Raw genomic sequence first — 20092 nt, forward strand, 5'->3', positions numbered from 1 at the left:
TGAGTACATAAAGGGTTCCATTGATGGTCTGAATTGAGGAGGGTCGAGAGGGCATGGGAGGGAAAGAGAAGAAAGGTCACAGTAAGGGAGGGTGAAGGAGGGACAGGAGAAAAGGTGACGAATGTTACATGGTTCTTCCTCGCCAGAGACAGACAGACAGACAGGCGGGATGTGAGTGAGGACGATGCCTGGCTGCTTGCTGGCTCCTTTTGCAGGCGAGGCCTCAAGCGATGTAACTGTTCGGAATTTCCGATGGGTAAAATTGTGCCTGGTGTTCCTGCACCAGGGAAGACCCAGTGCAAAAAACACTGCGCCATTTGTGATTGGGCAGAGTGAATTGCGCGTGCCAATGACCGTTCGTAAGTGGGCCTTAGTGGCTGACGGTCTTATTAAGGAGTTGCTTGGAGCTGGGACTTCCCAGTATTGGATGACTTAGGTTCCTCTTTCCGTACCCCATGTCCTCGTTCCCTGCACAATACCCTGCTTCCCTAGTAGCACCATTTAATCCCACCTCGCTTTTCCCGACAGGCAATTTGAAGGCAGCAGATGCCTAGACCGGGGTCCGAGCAGGGTGGTGTTCCCTACAGGAAGAGTCGTCATGATAAGCCTGACGGCGGAGCACCTCCTGGCAAACTCTCATGTCCTATCTTCAAATCCCAAAATGGTTGGACCAAGCTGGGTGTAGTAGCACCTATGGCTGACGCACAGAAAGCAGACAGTGCGCGGTCCGTGTCTCTCAGATAAGCAGCAGCCCCCGCTCTCCATGTGCGTGCAGGCCGGCATCGGCTGCAGACAGGGAAGGGTTACAGAATGTAGGAGGGCAGAGAGAAGCTTCTCGCAGCCCCTCGTCGAGGCGCAGCATTACTTGATCGGGAAGCAATAACAAGGCGCGTCCCAAAGGTCTCTGGCGAGGAGGCTACAAGATTTGGGCTTGGTCAATGACCTTGGCTACTCCCGCTACGCTAGAGCGCTGATGTTGCACTCCCTAGATGTTTAACAGGATGTCTCTATGGATACAGGCATAAACAGAAGATAATAGCCCCGCAGCGTTTATAGCAGCCGTTCATTCTGGAGACTAGGCGGGAGCAGGGCTTGGCTGCTGAGATTCGCACAGCGAAAGAGAGGTAAGCGCCGTGCAGGCATCCACCGCCCAGCGCCGTTCCGAGGGAATCAGAGGTAGGCGCTATACTCGGCGTGCGGCGTTTCCCAACCTTTGTTGATGTTTTACCGCACTTGCTGAATGCGATAACGCATCGACTGCAGACGTCCGAGATTAATTAAACTTCCGATCTTAGATTTAAATCTCAGCTAATGAATACATGTTTTTGCAGATCTGCAATCAGAAAAGATTGGAGGTAAAATCTATATCAAGAACACGTTGCTGTTGTGCAAGCGCTGTCCTTTTAGGATCAGAAAGAGCTGGTCAACCAATTCGGTTGTGGACTTTGGAATGAAATGTTCGTGTTCTGCAGGAGCCTGTCCGGGCGTGAGACCCGTATCCTGGCGTGCAGCAGGCACGGGACGAGTGTTGGTTGAGGTGGCAGTGGGACCGGCACTTCCACAATTTTTCAAGGGTGATTTTCAGGACAGACAAGAGTTGGGTTTGGAATAGATGTAATGGAAACAGCTGCGAATGTTAAAATGTAAATAACGTGCTGGGCGTCCACGTTCCGGTCTGTGGATAATTCACAGTCATGGTTTCCGAGGAGAGGCGAGCCGGGGATATTAATAACATCCATTTTCTGGCAGTCATATGCACGAGAGGCGCGAGTACCAGCCCTTTGCTCCCCGCACCTCAACTTAACGCTCCGCATTTCATCGACATAGGATCGGTAACAGGCTGAAGCTTGGGCGTATGGGCTCGTGAGAACATACACTTCGAGGAGTTGGGACGCGGACTGCCCTTCTAGTTAAGGCACGCAGACTAAGGAGCTTGTTTCGGGCACACAGACTGCGTGACGGGTCACTTAGCCTTCGAGGAGCTTTGGGGGCATATGCACTGTGAGCGTAGGCGCTAGACAGTGGAGAGTGCTTCGGGCTCAGAATGCGTGAGGCGCTTGGGTACAGACCGTGTGGCGCTCGCATTCCCAAGACTGTGAGGGGCTTGAGCAGGTGGGACATGTCTGCCTTAAACCCTTCGGTAAAGAGAATACCACGCAGAATAGCGCAGGGTAATTCAAATCCGCACAGTTTTCACCCACTTCAAGAGGTGTAAACTCATAATAGGAGTAAAAGGGCAGAGACGCGTTAACAGTGATCGCGGCCTCTGCCCCTGTACTCCTGACTCATGAGCCGAGTTTATACCGTCGTGGAGAAGGCGCGCCTCAAACTCCCGCAGTCTAACTTCTTTCAAAACTCGAAAGCTCCAGTGTGTAGAGCTTCAGTAACGTGCCATAAAACATACTGTCGCTTGTATGTGAACCCTTCTATGCCGCCCTCAACAGTTACCCCACTAGCTGGAAACAGCGCTATATAAAGAAATAACTTGGCAGCAGTCCCCTGTCAGCCGCTCTGTTGGCCCCCACCAATGTCGGCGCCACCTGCGCCCCAGAAGCAACTCTGTACTGTGCTGACGCATCACCAGCCCAACCAACTAAACACAACACCACAACAGTGCTGAAGACATCTCCACAACAGCAGGGGAATCTCGGGGTGCAGCCGCCCGCTGTCCCGAACCCTGAACTGCAGCATCCCAGTCCCACATTAGCCCCCTCTTGATCCCGCAGTGAGATCAGCGGCCTGGGCCTCCCATCACTGCTGTTGCTGGGGTAACGGAGAACACAACATTGGCATGACTGCTAGTCCGCGCGGAGTGGGAGGGCGGGGGCAACAGTTATAGACGAGGCACATTTCTGAATGAGAGAAGTACTATTATGAAGCCATCGGGCCAGAGTTTATACAAGATATATGTGAGGGCCTTTACAGGTAATAATGAAGGATCATAATCTGTAATACTTTCACTTTTTCTGATACATCATGTTAATTGCTTCCCAACCAGGGACCATGCACACCATCTCTGCAGCCATAACACATTCCTGCCTAGTGTACGTCAATCATGCAGCGCTTATCCGTTTCTCCTTTCTCATCCTCCATCCCTCACTTCTTATCCCTGCCTCTTAGCCTTCATCCCCGCCACTCATCCCTTATTCCCCACTTCTCATTCCTACTTCTTATCCCTCAACCATCACTCCTCAGTACTCACTTCCCATTCCTACGTCGATCATCCTCTTCCACAAATCTCATACCTCAAGTCTCACCTCTCATCCATCGCTCATCGCTATTTCTCATCTCTCAACCATCACTCCTGATTCCTCACGTTGCATTCCTGTTTCTAATAATCATCCCTCTTCCATCACTCTCATACCTTATTTCTCACTTCTCATCTCTCATCCATCACTCCTCATCCCTATTTCTCATCCCTCACTTTGCATTCCTATTTCTAATAATCATCCCTCTTCCATCACTCTCATACCTTATTTCTCACTTCTCATCTCTCATCCATCACTCCTCATCCCTATTTCTCATCCCTCACTTTGCATTCCTATTTCTAATAATCATCCCTCTTCCATCACTCTCATACCTTATTTCTCACTTCTCATCTCTCATCCATCACTCCTCATCCCTATTTCTCATCCCTCACTTTGCATTCCTATTTCTAATAATCATCCCTCTTCCATCACTCTCATACCTTATTTCTCACTTCTCATCTCTCATCCATCACTCCTCATCCCTATTTCTCATCCCTCACTTTGCATTCCTACTTCTAATAATCACCCCTCTTCCATCACTCTCATACCTTATTTCTCACTTCTCATCTCTCATCCATCACTCCTCATCCCTATTTCTCATCCCTCACTTTGCATTCCTATTTCTAATAATCATCCCTCTTCCATCACTCTCATACCTTATTTCTCACTTCTCATCTCTCATCCATCACTCCTCATCCCTATTTCTCATCCCTCACTTTGCATTCCTACTTCTAATAATCATCCCTCTTCCATCACTCTCATACCTTATTTCTCACTTCTCATCTCTCATCCATCACTCCTCATCCCTATTTCTCATCCCTCACTTTGCATTCCTATTTCTAATAATCATCCCTCTTCCATCACTCTCATACCTTATTTCTCACTTCTCATCTCTCATCCATCACTCCTCATCCCTATTTCTCATCCCTCACTTTGCATTCCTACTTCTAATAATCACCCCTCTTCCATCACTCTCATACCTTATTTCTCACTTCTCATCTCTCATCCATCACTCCTCATCCCTATTTCTCATCCCTCACTTTGCATTCCTACTTCTAATAATCACCCCTCTTCCATCACTCTCATACCTTATTTCTCACTTCTCATCTCTCATCCATCACTCCTCATCCCTATTTCTCATCCCTCACTTTGCATTCCTACTTCTAATAATCACCCCTCTTCCATCACTCTCATACCTTATTTCTCACTTATCACTCACTCCTCATCCCCTACTTATTGTCCATCAACCATCACTACTCATTTCTCATTCCTACTTCTAGTAAGCATCCCTCTTCAATTTATTTATTTGAGAAGTCTTATATAGCGCGAACATGACCCATCAGCGTATCAGAGCGCTGTACATCTAGCAGTCAAGTCATACACACAGGAAAAAAGAGAAAATAACAGGCAATAAGGAATGAGCAAGGAGCGATACAAATATAATATGCCAATCGGCCAGGCAGATCCAAGATCCGGAAGTTTCCACAGGAAAATAGTCACGCTCACTCGCATACCTTGTTCCTCACTTCTCATCTCTCATCCATCACTCTGTATCCCTTCTTCTCACCCATCATCCCATATCCATTGTCATCACTTCTCATTTCGTATCCCTACGTTTCAATCCTCTTCCATACTCTTGTATCTCTTTTCTCACTTCTCATCTCTCAGCAGTCACTCCTCATCCCTACTTCTCATCCATCATCCATCAACCATCACTCCTCATTCCTCACTTTGCATTCCTACTTCTAATAATCATCCCTCTTCCATCACTCTCATACCTCACTCCTCACTTCCCATCTCTCATCCATCACCTCTTGTTGCCGGTTGAAAGAATAGACGGCACAACTCCTGCTGGCAATATAGTATAACGTTTAATATCCGCATACGTGGAAGGTCAGCCAGCTCTCGGGAACTGGAATCGGAGCTTCAACTTACAGTAAGCGGCCAGTTTCTTTTATATGTTTTTTTAAAGCATAAATATGTCACATACTTTGCATATTGATAACACATCTGCTCACGCACACTATAGTAAATGTATACTTTCTATAAAAACAGCAAATCCCATGTCTAAGGAATGCGATTAATGTGCACGTGTTAGCTAGCTGTGTATCTACACTACTGCTTGTACGACCGGTTGTCCTTGATGCGTCTCTTTGAAATCTAGCCATGCTCTACTCCCTACATGACTACTGCTCTACAAGGCCTAATCTCCCACCTAGTCGGTGCCTCTGCACTACCATAGCTACATATTTTCGTAAAGGCTTGTTCTCACAAAGTGGGCCTGTAACTTTCTCTCCCTGCTATGTCCAATTATATTTGTCTACTCTACTGAAGCTCACATCTATTTATCTCCCCGCGGAACCTGACTCCATTTTGTATTGCTCTTATATTCCACTATGGCAGATAGCTTAGGCCTATATTTCTCCTTTAATACACACATCTGCACGTGGCTTTCAGCTGATGCCTGTATTGCCATGTATGGGATTTCTTCATTTTCTACATTTATTATAACATCCTCATCCATCATCCGTTATCCATCATCATGACTCCTCGATTCTTATCCCTACGTTTCAATCCTCTTCCAATACTCTTGTACCTCATTTCTTACTTCCCATCTCTCATCAATCACTCCTCACCCTGACTTCTCGTCCAGCACCCATCAGTCCTCACTTTGCATTACTATGTCTAATAATCATCCGTCTTCCATCACTCTCATACCTTAATTCTGAATTCTCATCAATCACTTTTCATCCCTACTTCTCGTCCATCACCCTTCATTCCTCACATTGCATTCCTACTTCTAATAATCATCTCTATTCCATCACTCGCATATCTCATTTCTTACTTCTCATCTCTCATCAATCACTCCTCATGCCTTCTTCTCATCCATCAAACCTCATCCTTCAGCCTCCACTCTTACTTCTCAGTTAATATTCATTATCTTTTATTCCCATTCCTTATTGCTCATCATGTATCACTCTTATTCTTAATCACTCATTCATATGTCTCAGCCCCATTCTTCCTATTCCATTCTGATACTTCACCCATCACCCCATACCTCATATTCTTCATCCCTCATTCTAATTAATTCACCACCCCTCAGCCCTCATTGGAATTCCTCATTCAGCAGCCCTGAAACCTCTTTTCTATTCTTTGTTCCTCACCCCTTATGCATATTCCTCATCCTGCATCCCTATTTCTTATTCTTTGTTCCTCATTTTTATTCCTCATCCCTCATTTTTATTCCGTATGCCTCAATCTTCATCAATCAATCTTATTCCTCACCTCTCAGTCACCACAACACACATTCAGTATTCTGAAACACTATTTTAAACTAATTGGTTAGCAACAGCCAATCAGAATTTAAGACAGTGGGATGCATTCTATCAGTCTAGCTTATAAAAGACAGGCTTCTGTGCTGAAGATGCTGGTATAGGACAGAAGAGAGGGAATGCAAGAGAGTGAAAATGTGTGTGTGTGTGTAGTGCCTCGAGAATTCAGTGCAGTACAACAATTCATTGTCTGTAGGTAAAGTGCAATGTTTTCCCACTAGAGATCTCTACAAGGTTTAAATCATAAATCAAAACCTGGAGAAAGGGCAATATTTGTGTTTACCCTTAACCTTATATGTTTTCGATTTTTTAATGGAGCTAAGATTTTCATCTGATACTGCCATTTGCAGTGAGAGCTTTTTTTTTGCTTTCCATGGAGTCTGCAGATTTTAGACCAGGCTAAGCTTCCTGTCCTGCAACATAATTACAGCTCCCCAGAAGACCTCAATTGCATTAAAAACCAGGAAGAGCAACGCTTTGACAGAGGGATAGTCTAACAAGGAACTGATTGCAAGTTCAATAGAAATAAATGCCAGCATATCAGCCAGAAGCATGATTTGCTCAGGGAGTACATTTATTTATTTCGCTCATGTTATATTTAAAGTAAACATTGGCATCAGAGAGAAGGTTAACAATTTAGGTTAACTCCCTTATGTCCATATTGGCGTTATTCATGAAACTTTAATGCATCTGAACTGTGTTTTGACCTCTGCAGTCATGGTATTGTTGTTTAACACGACTCGTTGAGAAGTATTTTGTCTGTTCTAAGAAACCTACAAAGGGATTCAGCAACCACAATGTAATTACGTTAAGTTTCTTATTAAATATCATATAGAAAAGTATTTTGGCATTCTTTCGTAAAAGTACATCTTTATATTTTGAGATTTTCCATGAGATTCCTTCATTTGTTCACTTGGAGCCAGACGTACAAAGCTTTTTTGAGGTCACGAATGTCCAGATTTACAGAATCGGGCACTTTGGGATGGCAAAAAAGCATTTTTTTATGTACAAAGCACTATTATGCGATTCGGTAACCTATTACCGAATCGCAAATTGAGTTTACCATTCAGTGTTACGAAGAGGCGTGTTAAGGACGTCCCTTCCTAATACCGAATCGCAGTGGTGTGTCTTAATGTTTTACAACTGAAATGTGGTCGAAAAACATACGCATTTTATCACCAACTTCAAGTAGGTGGTAACCCAATGAAGAAAAAAAAAAATGTAATTTTTGAAACGCGTCCCGTTTCCTTTAAGGACATGGCCTGCATTAAAAAAAAACATTGCTTTGTTGAAAAGCAATTACAGACTTGCTGACCCCGGCAGGCCACAATCCTTGTGATTTTTGCGATTCCCAATGGGTCACACACCGAGACCTACCACATGAATATTAATGAGGTAGGTCAATTTGCGACCTATTGAGACTCTCAATATGTGTGAAACACACATTTGTACATGGGTGTTTGCAATTACCAAATAGCGAATCACAAAAAATCGCTATTTGATAATCGCAAAGCCTTCCCCAAGTACGTCTGGCCCCGAATTCTTAAGCACCAGCACAGGTTTTGCTATATTTCCTTAGCAAATCGGATTATTGCTCAGGCTATTTACCTGCGTGTTTCTTGTCATCTGTAGGTTGTATCACTTAAACTGTTTTGTGTCAGCAGTATTGATTTTGTTTGGTACTGCAGGTCTCTATCTCCTTTCACTATCTTATTATTTTTGCCTCTCAACATATAAAAGCAGCCATAGGCAGTAATGCCTTCATTCAAATGTTTAATTTGAATTTACATTAATTACTGGAATATTTAGCTGGGTTACCACACAGATTAACTGTGAGTTTGCCTTTGCATGGAAATAGTTTGCAGAAACAATGGGCCATTTGACAAAGTAGTTTTGCTGTCAGAAAAAACCTGATTTGCAGCATCGGGCTTTTCCATATGTAGAAAGCACACATTGAGATTCAGTAACATGTACCGAATCGCAATTTGTGTTTAGCGATTCGGTATTTGGAAGGGACGTGTTTTGGCAGTCCTGTCCAAACACAGAAACGCAGTGGTAAGTTTGAATATTTTACGACCAAATTGCGGTCGCAAAACATTCATATTTTATAGACACCTCAAAGGATATGTTAACCATTCCCAAATGATAAGGGGGCCTTCGTGGGACCCCTTTGGCTTTGTGAATATTGAAACACATATTTTTTAAGAGCAGGTAGTGTACCACAGACCACCGCCTACTATTAACAAGCATTGGCATAGCCAATAGGTCTCGCATTTGGGACCTTATAAGTGTTTATCAATACAACACTTGATGTTGTTGCACCAAGGATATTGTGCTGGATAACTAAACACTTATAAGGTTCCAAAGGCGAGACCTATTGGCTATGCCAATGCTTGTTTAATTTTTGGTCCTGCAGGATTCATGCAGGACGAACCGTCTAGATATATTAACTAAGAGGGGATCTTGTTAATGAGTTTTTAATACACAAATACATCATACTCAATTGTGTTTGTAAACAATCCGGACATCTGCATCTTTAACCCGTTCGACGCGCATGACGGAACGGTTCCGTCATGCACGTCGGTTGGGCTGTGCTTATGACGGAACCGTTCCGTCATGGCCCCGCCCGCGCACGGAACCTTCAGCGTGGCGCGGAAATCCGCGCCGCGCTGAAGGGGTTAATTACACTTGCAAAAGTCACTTTCAAGTCAGACTTGTTTGAACCTTACTTTCATTATAACTGAGCCCTCCATGCGCCACCCCCACAACACCAGAAATAGTCTGGAAGTCCACAATCTTAGAAGCTGTTTAAGGTGGTGTCATGCTTCTTATGGTGCAGCTAACCATGTGTTGTGACTATCAGTGTAATTCGCAAGGAAATGGCCCAAAAGTTAATTTAGGAAGTCAAGTGGGATTTAGGAGTTCAGTTAATCTGAAACACTTGCATTGTGATCAATTCGATTTGCTTAAATGCAGAAGAAAATTCATATTTTTTAAAGAGCTGTTAATTACATAGACTGAACCTCCACAGTGTCTCAGCTAATCTTATTGACCTCCATTGTCAAACAAATACGATTTGCCTGCGGACATTCCGCCGAATGGACTGAAACACCCCACCGTCTTCCAGGACCATCTTTGAGGTGCGAGTATTGCCAGGGTGTTGCAACAGTATCTCTAGATGTTTCACCCTAAGGGCAGCACTACTCCACCTCATGACATTTTATCTTGTTTGCAATACATCAAGGGACAAAACTAGCTATTCTGCTCGGTATAGCAGAAGATACCTATGCTGCCTACCTCAAATGAAACCCTTGTTTTTTCATACTTTTTTCACTGACTTACCTGCATATGCAAAGGGTATCTTTTCATCTGGGTTAAAACTAAACTTTTCTTTGGGGTGTTAGACGATCTATCCTTGCTACCTACGACTGAGAGGAATCAACGCACTGTCGAGTAGTGACTCTTACGAACCCCACTGGCAGTTCCAGTAGTCCAATCAAAAATGTTTTATATAGGTTCTAGAAAATTGACTTTTTAAAAGGGAAATTCAATTTTACAGCTGAGGAGAAATAACCAGGCAGCAAATGGGTACGTAAAGTTATCAACTGAAAATTATTAATAGAAATAACATAAATTACCACTTTTCATAGTAGTTCATTAAAGGCACCCATAACACTGGTAGCATATTGCGCACACACTTACTGCATCACAACAAACGAAATGGCGGCAAGTGGGCAGTACTCGAATACATCCCTTGCCATTTTAGTTTGGTGTTAATCAAGCATAAACAAATATGCAATGTCTGGGCTTAAAGTGAAAAAAGTTAACAATCAAGAAAGCGTGCTGGCAAGAGAGTGGGGTTGTTTCTTTAGCGCTTTGGCCTGAATAAGCCGCCTATGTGCGCAATCAGTAGATATACTCACGTCAGTCAATGCACTTCTCGGACCAGCTATGGAGAGGGACCCCTCCTGCCCTGATGTGCGGGGACAGACTGTTAACAGAAATGGGCACACAGTGGAAACCTCCACATGCATACAGAAATGTAAACCCGGTGCAGGGGACCTCAGCAGGCCCCATGTTAATATCCCATTGATATGATTCCCCCTTATTTCACCTTATCAGAAGCAAACAATGAGTCAGCGCTGCTGAAATGTGAACATGTGCAGTGGCGCCCGGGACGTTTTCCAGCTCCCTTGAAAAATGAAAGCACAACTCCCACCAAGTAGCTCTGATAAACTCTTACCAACATCCCAATTGAATTAAGAATGTGACTCCTCGTGTAAGCACCGAAGCGTGAGGAGAATAGTATGCGTCCAGTACCGAAAATAATTTAACAACTTCACTTTATTCGTAAGTGACCTTGATTGCATGAGGATCTTTTCCTCATGCAAAAAGACTAGACCAAGAATAGGGAAAAACAGGAATGGGGCTTGGAAGTGCCCCTGGGGTACCTCAGTGAACATGAGAACAAGGAAATATCTGTAGACACCAAGCTCCTACTACGCGTTCATTTTCAAGTGCATTTTCTGAACACATGTACAGCACTTTTAAATTAAGTAAGTAATTTTCTACTCTCTAATTATTTCAATTCATCATAGAATTACGCCAAGACTGTCAATCTGCAATATAAGGGAGTTCATGAACGGGTTTCAAACATGCATTTTTATCAGTTTTGACCTATTTCCCTATTATGCCTTGTTAAATAGAACAAACATATACGTAAGCATTGGAGGTGTACACTTGCTTACATGCTCCATCTCAGAGGCGTGCCCTTGTTTAATTTTGTAGTTACAGCTAATGTTCGTAAGGGACATTGATTGCATAGGGAATGTTTCCTCATGTAAAAAGACTAGACCGTGAATAGTGATAAATCAGGACTGGGGCTTGGAAGTGCCCCGTTACAACGGTGGTTTTGACATGATAAAATTAAAGTTAAAGCGCGGAGTGAAAAATAAACAAATGACAGACATCTGAACTAACCAATTAAGCCTCCTACAGACAGCAGACACATGCACTCTTCTAGAGTGCATTTAAAAGAGACAGACGGTCTGCAGAAAAGTAAGCAAGAACAAGCATTGGCCGCGCAGCCGTGAAAGTGACGTGGCTGCTCAGCCGTGAAAGTGATCGTGCAGTGTGCTCTTTTTCAAAGCACATACTCGTGCTTGTGGCACGCCGCTGCACACTCCGCAAGGCGTATGCCGCCACAAGCACGAGTATGTGCTTTGAAAAAGAGCTGCACAGCGGCTAAAGGTCTCCTAAGCAGCGCATGCGCGCTACGTAGGCGACACCAAAAAAATGAAAGTGAAAATGTAATTTTCTTTTTTTTAAGCGCATCCCATTTTACTAAGAGTAAACGGGCTGCATTAAAAAAGTCAAAGAAAAAGATTGTTCTATTTAAAAGCTATCACAGACATGCTGGTCTGCTGACCCCAGCAGGCCACAAGCAAGCCTGTGATGGCTTCAAGTCCTAATAGGTCGCAAACTGCGACCTACCTGAGTAATATTCATGAGGGAGGTCAATTTGTGACCCACTAGAAATCGCTGTTTAAAAGATATGCATTTTCTTACATCAGGAATTGTGATTTTCTAATTGCGATTCGGTAAGAATTGCAATTTGGAAATCACAGTTCTAGATTTTTGCATAAATGGCCCAATGTTTAATTGAGTTTTTCCCATGTTTCTGAGTATTTAATGTACACTCTCGTTTTTCTTGTTCTAAAGGGCGCAGATTTCCTAAGCTGGAATGTGGTCTAGGTGGTTTACAATTCTTGTATCACCACATTTGTAACCTAGCACTAGCAGGTTAAGTTTTTTCTTAGATGCAAAGCAGTGTTAAATGTGCAGAACATTCAGGCACAAGCTAAATCGAGGCATACGTATGCAACATGGTGTTTTATGCAAAAGAAGACTGTGCAGGCACAGGGACTCATTGAAAGCGACACAATGTTTTTTGAAACTTGCACAATCCCTTCTTTTCATGGGGGTAAGAATAAGTTGGGCAAATATTGCACCTGGGAATTACTGGGTGCAATAATCGTTGCATACCCTGTTGATTCTCAGGAGTTCGAACCTGGCTGAATTTAACAAGCTAAAATGTTCGGTAGTTACTGGAAATGTAGATTTTGGTGCGTGAATCTCAGCTGTGAAGTCCTTTGCAGAACTGTTATTATGGCGAATGCCTTAAAAGTGTAAATTCAAAATGTATAAAAGATATTAAAAAAACACTTTTCACTGTTAATTGCAGCATCAGCTCTGCTTTAGATACGAGTGTAAATAGATCAAGCTTAGGATAACCTTGTATTGCCTTGTCTGAGAAGGGTTCATTTAGGCCCCTGTCCATCCCCAAATCGATTAGAGCTTTGTCGATAGGCCAGTGGAAACAGAAAACACGTATCTAACTAAAATTAAATGTTGTATACTTCATTGGAGTCCTTAGCCATACACACACTATTGCATTTCCTTTCCTCAGCCTGCATGTTTATGAGAAGGCTCTCTTTTAGCAGATATACCAACACAATGCAGTCCCCTTCCTAAAATCTGATTTGCTGTTACCACCTAATCAGAGTGAAGGAATGTTTCAGAACACTGAAAGCATGTTGTGATATCTGAGGAATATCAGACGGGTGGCTCTAGCTAAAATGATTATTGTCCCCCGGCTACTATATCACTTCCCCAACCTCCCAGTTATTCCTCCTCGCCCCTTCTTCTGGGAACTAGACACCGTCCTCACCTCCCTCATTTGGGGAACGGGCCGGAACAGAGTAGCGCTGTCCAAGCTGTATCTTCCGACCGACCAAGGAGGGCTGGGGGCTCTTGAAGCATATTTCCTAGCGGCCCAACTCCAGTGGCTCTCGCACTGGACAGCGGAGTGCCACATGGGCGAGACAACCTCCGACACGGAGCATATATCTCTACCAATAATCCGACGCATGCTTTTGCCTGGCAACGTACATACCTGCTACAAGTAACGGTGGTTCGCACCTGTATGTTGCGCATACACCGTATGTCTAGAGGGAAGTCCCCATACTCCCCACTGCTCCCATTGGTGGGGTTCCCTCATCGCGAAAACCACTACACGGCGCAAACCCTACAAGTATGGACAAACAACTCACTGACAGAGTGGGAATCCCTCTTTGAGGGAGGCCAACTGCGACCCTACGAACAGTCAGTGGACGAATACAACCTCCCCCCTGGCCAATTTCTGCTGCATCGATGACTTTTGGCTAGTAGTCGCCCCTTCTGGGACCCAGTCGCAGGAGAACCGCCGACGCATCCATTGATACACACCATACTGCATATGGGGCGGGCAGACATCTCGTCACATTGCTATATAAAGACACTCAAGAACTGTTACTCAAGCCGCTGACCTCACTGCGGCAGACATGGGAGGACGACCTCAATCGACGATTGCACGACAAGGAGTGGGTGCAAGCTCTAGAATACCCCCAAAAAGTCTCCAGAAACACGCGGTTCAAAAACATACAATTCGACATCTTACAGAAGGCATACTTAACGCCCGAGCGGTTACAACGTTACTACCCAGATACGCAGTGTTTTTGCCCCAGATGCCAAACCCCTGCAGCGGACTTCCAACACATGTTCTGGAAATGCCCTACATTGCAGCAGTATTGGCATTACATACATGAAACACTCCGAGCAACCGCCAATATCCCTGGGATTAATACATGGGAAGCGTGCGCGCTAGGGATGTTCCGTAGACAAAAAACTGACAAAGTACAGGTGCGCTTTACGTCCCTCCGATTACTCCTGGCACAGAGAGCCCTAGTCATGCACTGGCGGGCTCCAGGGGGACCTCCAGTGGAGGCTTGAATAGGAGCAGTCAAAAAGTGGGGCACTGCCGAAGACGTGATCCAAAAGGAGGAAGCGAAGGGAACGTGCAAACACCACATATCTATGGAATGGGTGCAAATCCTATTCCAGTTCAGTCAGCACACCACGCTAGCAGAGCCAGCGGAGACCTCCCCACTCCCAAATAGCATCAGCTGCGCCAGCAGCACTAACTAGCAGAAGTAATGAGTTGGAACACTTACCTATTGCCAAAACACCCCCTCACTGTCCACACCATGGGGCATAGCCCAAGAACTCGACAGAGGAATTAGCCGAAGCCCCCCCCCCCCCCCTTTTTTTTCCTCTTTCTCTTCCACTCGCATTGACAGCCACCAGAGTGGCCACACACACCGGCACAGAGGACCTACCTACCTACCCCCCACCCCCCCCTCACCTGCACACACACCCTTCCTCCCCTGCTGACCCCAAACCAGAACCCCAGTTCAGCACCCAGGTTTCCAATTCAGGATACATACCAGTTGCTCCGATAATACCGACAGGGGACAGGGACCATTGCCGACTCACTAGAACAGAATGCAAAACTCCCATAAGAATCATGGGTATGCGGCACCCCATAACCCAGCTATAGACTGGTAGACATCTCCCGGGACACATTAGTCTATTACAGATAACTTCAGCATATGTACAATACTAGGATGGTGCTGACATGTTATGGCAGCTAGGAGAGAAAGCAATTACGAATGTACACTCGAATGCCTAAATTGTCTCTGTCTACCTACGCATGTAACTTGAGATTGGGACGATCTTCTATGGTTCATTGTATTTAAAGTGTTAAAATTCAATACAAAAATGTAAATAAAAAAAATTAAAAATCTGAGGGATGAGGCATAAGAAAGAGGGATGATGTATGAGAATCAGGGTTGGGGTGAGGAATAAGAGAGAAGGAAGATGGATCATGATAAACAAGAACTACAAGTAAGTAATAAATTAGCAAGTGTGTAAGGGCGAGGAATAAGGATGAGAGATAAAGAGTGACAAAGTAGGAACAAGGATGAGGGATGATGAATTAGGAATCAGGATGAGGTATGAAGTATGAGAAGCAAGGTGAGGGGTGATGAATAAAGATGAGGGAAGACGAATTAAAAAAGAAGATTAACGAGTGATGAATTTCGTGTTTGGAATAAGAGTCACAGATGATTAATAGTACATGAGGGATAAGAAAGAAGGGTAATAAATTAGGAATAAAAATGAGGTATAAAGGCTGATAGATGAGGGTTGGGTGGTGAAGAAGGAAGGATGATGGACGATGGTTTAGAAGTCGGGATGAGAAGTGAGTAATGTGGTGTGATGGTTGATGGATGAGGGATGATGAATTTGGGATGAGAAGCGAGGGAGAAGGAGTGATGGGTGAGAAGTAGAGATGAGAATTAGGGATAAGAAACGAGGAATGAGAAACGAGGAATGAGGTGTTAGAGATGACAGGTGGATGACATTTATTTATTTACAGATTGGTCCAAGACAAGTCGAGGACAGACTTTTATCAGAATCAGGTCTATGTGTGCGCACACACAGACACAGAGACACGCACACAGGTACACACACACTTACAGTGAGACTGGGCTCACAATCCAAAACTATGATACCAGATACTCACATTTAGGCTACAGCAGGGAACACGACTGCACACCGTGCAGGGGCATTCTCATTCTAAAAGTCAGATAAAAAAAATCAAGCATTGGCAAGAGCTATATTATCTATGACATTTTTGTACACAAAATATTGACAAACAGTATTATTTACTAAAGGAAAAAAATATATACTTTCCTCTGATATTTTAACTTACCTTATTTTTGCCATCACAATAATTCGGGCAGGATAGTATTGCACCAAAATAGTAAAAACTTTATGTTCAGGTATCATAATCTTGCTCCCGAGAGGTAGGGACTCGAAAGGGTTCAGAGGTGACTACAGCAAAATGTACTGAGCCGTTGATCTTCTGATGCATGGACACTGATCATGGGAAGAGGAGGGACAAGAGAGGCCGGCTCAGGCTGTGGTATGGCACAGCCTGGACCATTGTGTCTTCCTTGGCTGGGAGTCATATTCTTCACTGTTCCCCTGGTAAGTGTGGTATCCACATTCACCATGTTCCTTATCTGCACCTGACTCTGGGAGGTGATTGGTTGATACTCTTGTGTGCCTTTAGAGGTGAGGGGGCAGTGCCTCTCCCGCAGAGGAGGAAGACTTCTTACAGGTGAGGTCCTCAGTCCCTTTTTTCTCAGTTCCTCTTGTCCATCCTTAGTATGGGTGCTGCCCACTCCAGAGAGAGAGAGCGATAAAGAACGAGAGTGACAGAGAGAAACAGAGACCAATCAGTTTAGTTTTGCATGTCATAATTTGCAACAGATTATACAGTGATAATGCACATTGTGCACTTTTATCTTTCACATTACAATATACCATGAATGTTTCATTCAATATTGCTAGGGTGGATGTCCCCATTGCCCCATTGTCACAGGGGTAACAGGGTTTAGTGAATAACATGGACTACCCCAGAGCTGTTTCTCCTGTCTGTATCAATTGCTGAAATCACTTATGAGGGGAAATACATTCAGCCATTGAATGTACAATTGCTTCAATTACTCAGGCCATATGTCAATCCCTTTTGTGCATGTTCCATACAAGCAAATGACATACCTTCGGTAATGGTCTGTCTGGTGGAGACTCTAACTTACTGCAGATTCCGCACCTTTTGAATGCTCCCCAGGCATGAGACTGGATCCTGAATCTTGTATGCTAGTACCCCTGTGCTGGGATGTGGCACCATGCAGCTCCGCTTTTATGTCGTTCCACTCTGCAAGTGACTGCTGGGGCCTAGAAAGGCACCACTCCTGCACGCTGATGTCAGTTGCTTTCAAGACTGTCCGACCCTCCAGACATGGAACCCCAAAAATAGCAAATTGGTAGACCAGTGTACAGATTCCTAGACTTGGTATCTTATTAATGGATAGAGTTAATTCACAGAACAGGAAGGAACAGAGGGTCAGTGAGGAATCTCAGGCTAGATAGAGTCTCTACCAGAAAGGAAAGTAACTTGTACTGCTGATAGACTTCTAGCTGCAGATTCCTCACCTTTTGAATAAATACCAAAGTACCTATAGGAGGTGGGTCTGTGGACAGACTCAAACCAAAAATCCTGCAGGACCATGCGGGCAAAATACCCCTCTTGGTGAACCTGGTTATCCAGAAAATAGCGTTTAGTGAATGTATGGATGGACGTGCATGTTGCTGCCTGGCATACTCCATATGCTAACACAGTGGTAGCAGCCTTTGCCCTGGTGGAATGGGATCGCAGAACCTCTGGGGGCTGTTACTTAAATAAAACGCAGCAGATCTTAATGTGGAGCATAATCCAGCATGAAATGGTACGCATCTGCACAGCCCTGCCTTTCTTCGCTCTTGCGGACCCCACAAAGAGCTGATCGTCCAGCTGGTTGTCTTTTATGCAATCCATGTAGAAGCTGAGAGCTCTCTTGACATCCAAGTGATGGAGTCTCTCCTCCTCCCTAGAAGGGTGAGGTGGAGCGTAGAGCGCCGGCAGGATGATGGTATGGCCGACACGGAAGGGTGTTACTGTTTTTGGTAGGAAGGATGCCCGTATCCACAGAACCCGTTCGCCTGGGAAGAAGGTGGTGTAAGGTGCAGTGACAACGAGCCTGAAGCTTGCTCACCCTTTGTGCTGAGATGATAGCAATAGGAACACGGTGTTGATGATAAAGAGCCATAAGGAACAGGTCTAGAGCGAGTCAAATGGAGTGCACACCAGATGAGTAAGGACAACAATGAGGTCCTATTTGGGCATGACAAAAGGAGGAGCTCTTTAAAAAAAAAAACACGTCAAAACAGGTGACTTAAACAACAAGGGTTGATGGGGCAATCACAAGAAAGCCAAGATGGGCAAAAGATAAGCCTTAACTGTACCCAAAGCTAGGCCTTGCCAGGCATGAGACAGAACAAATAACAACACGTCAGACATTTCGGCCTGGAAAGGGTCTATCTGACTAGGGCGGCACCAAACTACAAATTTGTCCCAACCACAGGCATTTACAGTTTTTTTTAGGGACATTTGGCTGCCAAGATAACATCAGCCCACTCTGGAAGAAGGTCGAAGGTGTTCAGCTCTAGCTGATCAATCTCCATACAAGAAGATGGAGGCTGAAAAGACCCAGTTTCAGAACTCTGCCCTGTTGCTGTGACAGCAGTTCAGTGCTGATGGATAGTATGATCAAAGGACATATGCTTAAGCCCAGGAGTTCTGGATACCATACTTACCGTGCTCAATTTGGAGTTACTAGGATGACTTGGTTCCGGTCTGTTCTGATCTTCTTGAGAACTCGGGACAGGAGTGGTATCGACGGAAAGGCATACAGGAGTCCTGAGTCTCACTCTAAGTGGAACACATCTCCGAGTGAGAGAGACCTTGGAAACTCCAACGTGCAGAAGCGTTGACATTGTGTGTTCACTGCGGTGGCAAATAGAACAAGTGTAGGTTTTCCCCATTCACAGAAGAGGCCTTGGGCCACCTCTGAATGTATCTGCCACTGTGATCCACTAGGCGTGATGACTGAGTTTATCTGCCCTGAAGATCCTTGAGACTCCAGATCCCTTTGCAGAGCACACATATACACCTGGCTTGCTCGACCAGCAGGATGCAGGAGTCCATCAGTAACAGCAGCCTCAGAGTCGACCTTACTGAAATCCAGGACCGAGGCTAAAAGATCAGTATCATAGCCTGAATGTCCTGAACTCTCTTTCCCGGGTTAAAGAAATGAAACTGAACCATGCCCATAAAGGGGAGCATTTGAGAAGGAGTAAGGTGTGACTTTGGCACGCTGATAGTGAACCCCAAAGATGACAAGAGGTTCACCTTAGTCTGGAGGTGGTTGACGACTCCCTGGGTTGAGCTATACTTCAACAGCCAGTTGTCAAGGTTGGGGAAGACGGGCATTTCTGACCTCTGAAGGTTTTCTGCCATCACTTTCGCATATATCTGCAGGGCGCTGGTGAGACCAAAGGGGAGCACAGCAAACTGAAAATGCTCCTCTCCCACCACAAACCGCAGATAGTGTTGTTTGGTCAGCAGGACGGGAATATAGAAATAGGCATCCTGCAGGTCCAATGCAACCATCCAGTCTAAAGGGTTGAGAAAGGACAAGACCTGGGCCTAGGTGAACATTTTGAACTTCTCCTTCTGAAAGAAGGCATTGAGAGGGAACACATCTAGATTATACCAAAGACCTCCATCCTTCTTAGGCACCAGAAAGTAGTGCCAATACAACCACACCCTAATTCTGGCACTGGCATCCTCTTGACAGTCCCTTTCACCAAAAGGGTTTGCACTTTCTGCTGTAAAATGGAGAAATGGTCCTTTTATCAGTGTCTGGGTTGACGGTGGGAGGTGTGCTAGTAAACAAAGGAAGAGTAAGGCATAACCTTTGCAGACGATATGCAAAAATCACTTGTCTGACATGATCACATGCCAACCAAGAAAGAATCCATGGATTCTGCCTCCCACTGGGAGGCAGTGACCCTGTAAGGGTACACTAAAGAGATTTTGCAGGCAGAGATGCTGGAGGGGTGCAGTGGAGTGAGTGGCACGCTGACCTTAACTGCACAGGTGGTGGTCACCTCGACCTCTTCCTC

General features: G+C 44.8%; 1 protein-coding gene and 1 long non-coding RNA gene across 4 annotated transcripts in view; one reads left to right on the top strand and one right to left on the bottom strand.

Moving 5' to 3' along the window:
* Positions 1 to 20092, top strand: part of LOC146775765 (tubulin polymerization-promoting protein family member 3-like) — a 251814-nt gene that overhangs the window by 82382 nt on the left and 149340 nt on the right. The window contains exon 1 of one of the 3 annotated variants that reach the window (XM_085638850.1): positions 859 to 1124. The exons of 1 other annotated variant lie outside the window; for it this stretch is intronic. The gene's annotated coding sequence lies outside the window, so the exon portion shown is untranslated. Of the gene's footprint in view, positions 1 to 858; positions 1177 to 20092 lie in introns of those variants that run through there. One more of the 3 variants, XM_085638851.1, reaches the window with a different exon arrangement.
* The window catches only part of LOC146775766 (uncharacterized), a 35591-nt gene continuing 31960 nt past the window's right edge, over positions 16462 to 20092 (bottom strand). Inside the window, exon 3 of the long non-coding RNA XR_014972197.1 lies at positions 16462 to 16706. This is a non-coding gene — a long non-coding RNA (uncharacterized LOC146775766). The remainder of the gene's footprint in view (positions 16707 to 20092) is intronic.

This window comes from Triturus cristatus, chromosome 12, assembly GCF_964204655.1.
Source record: "Triturus cristatus chromosome 12, aTriCri1.1, whole genome shotgun sequence".
NCBI classification, from domain to species: domain Eukaryota; kingdom Metazoa; phylum Chordata; class Amphibia; order Caudata; family Salamandridae; genus Triturus; species Triturus cristatus.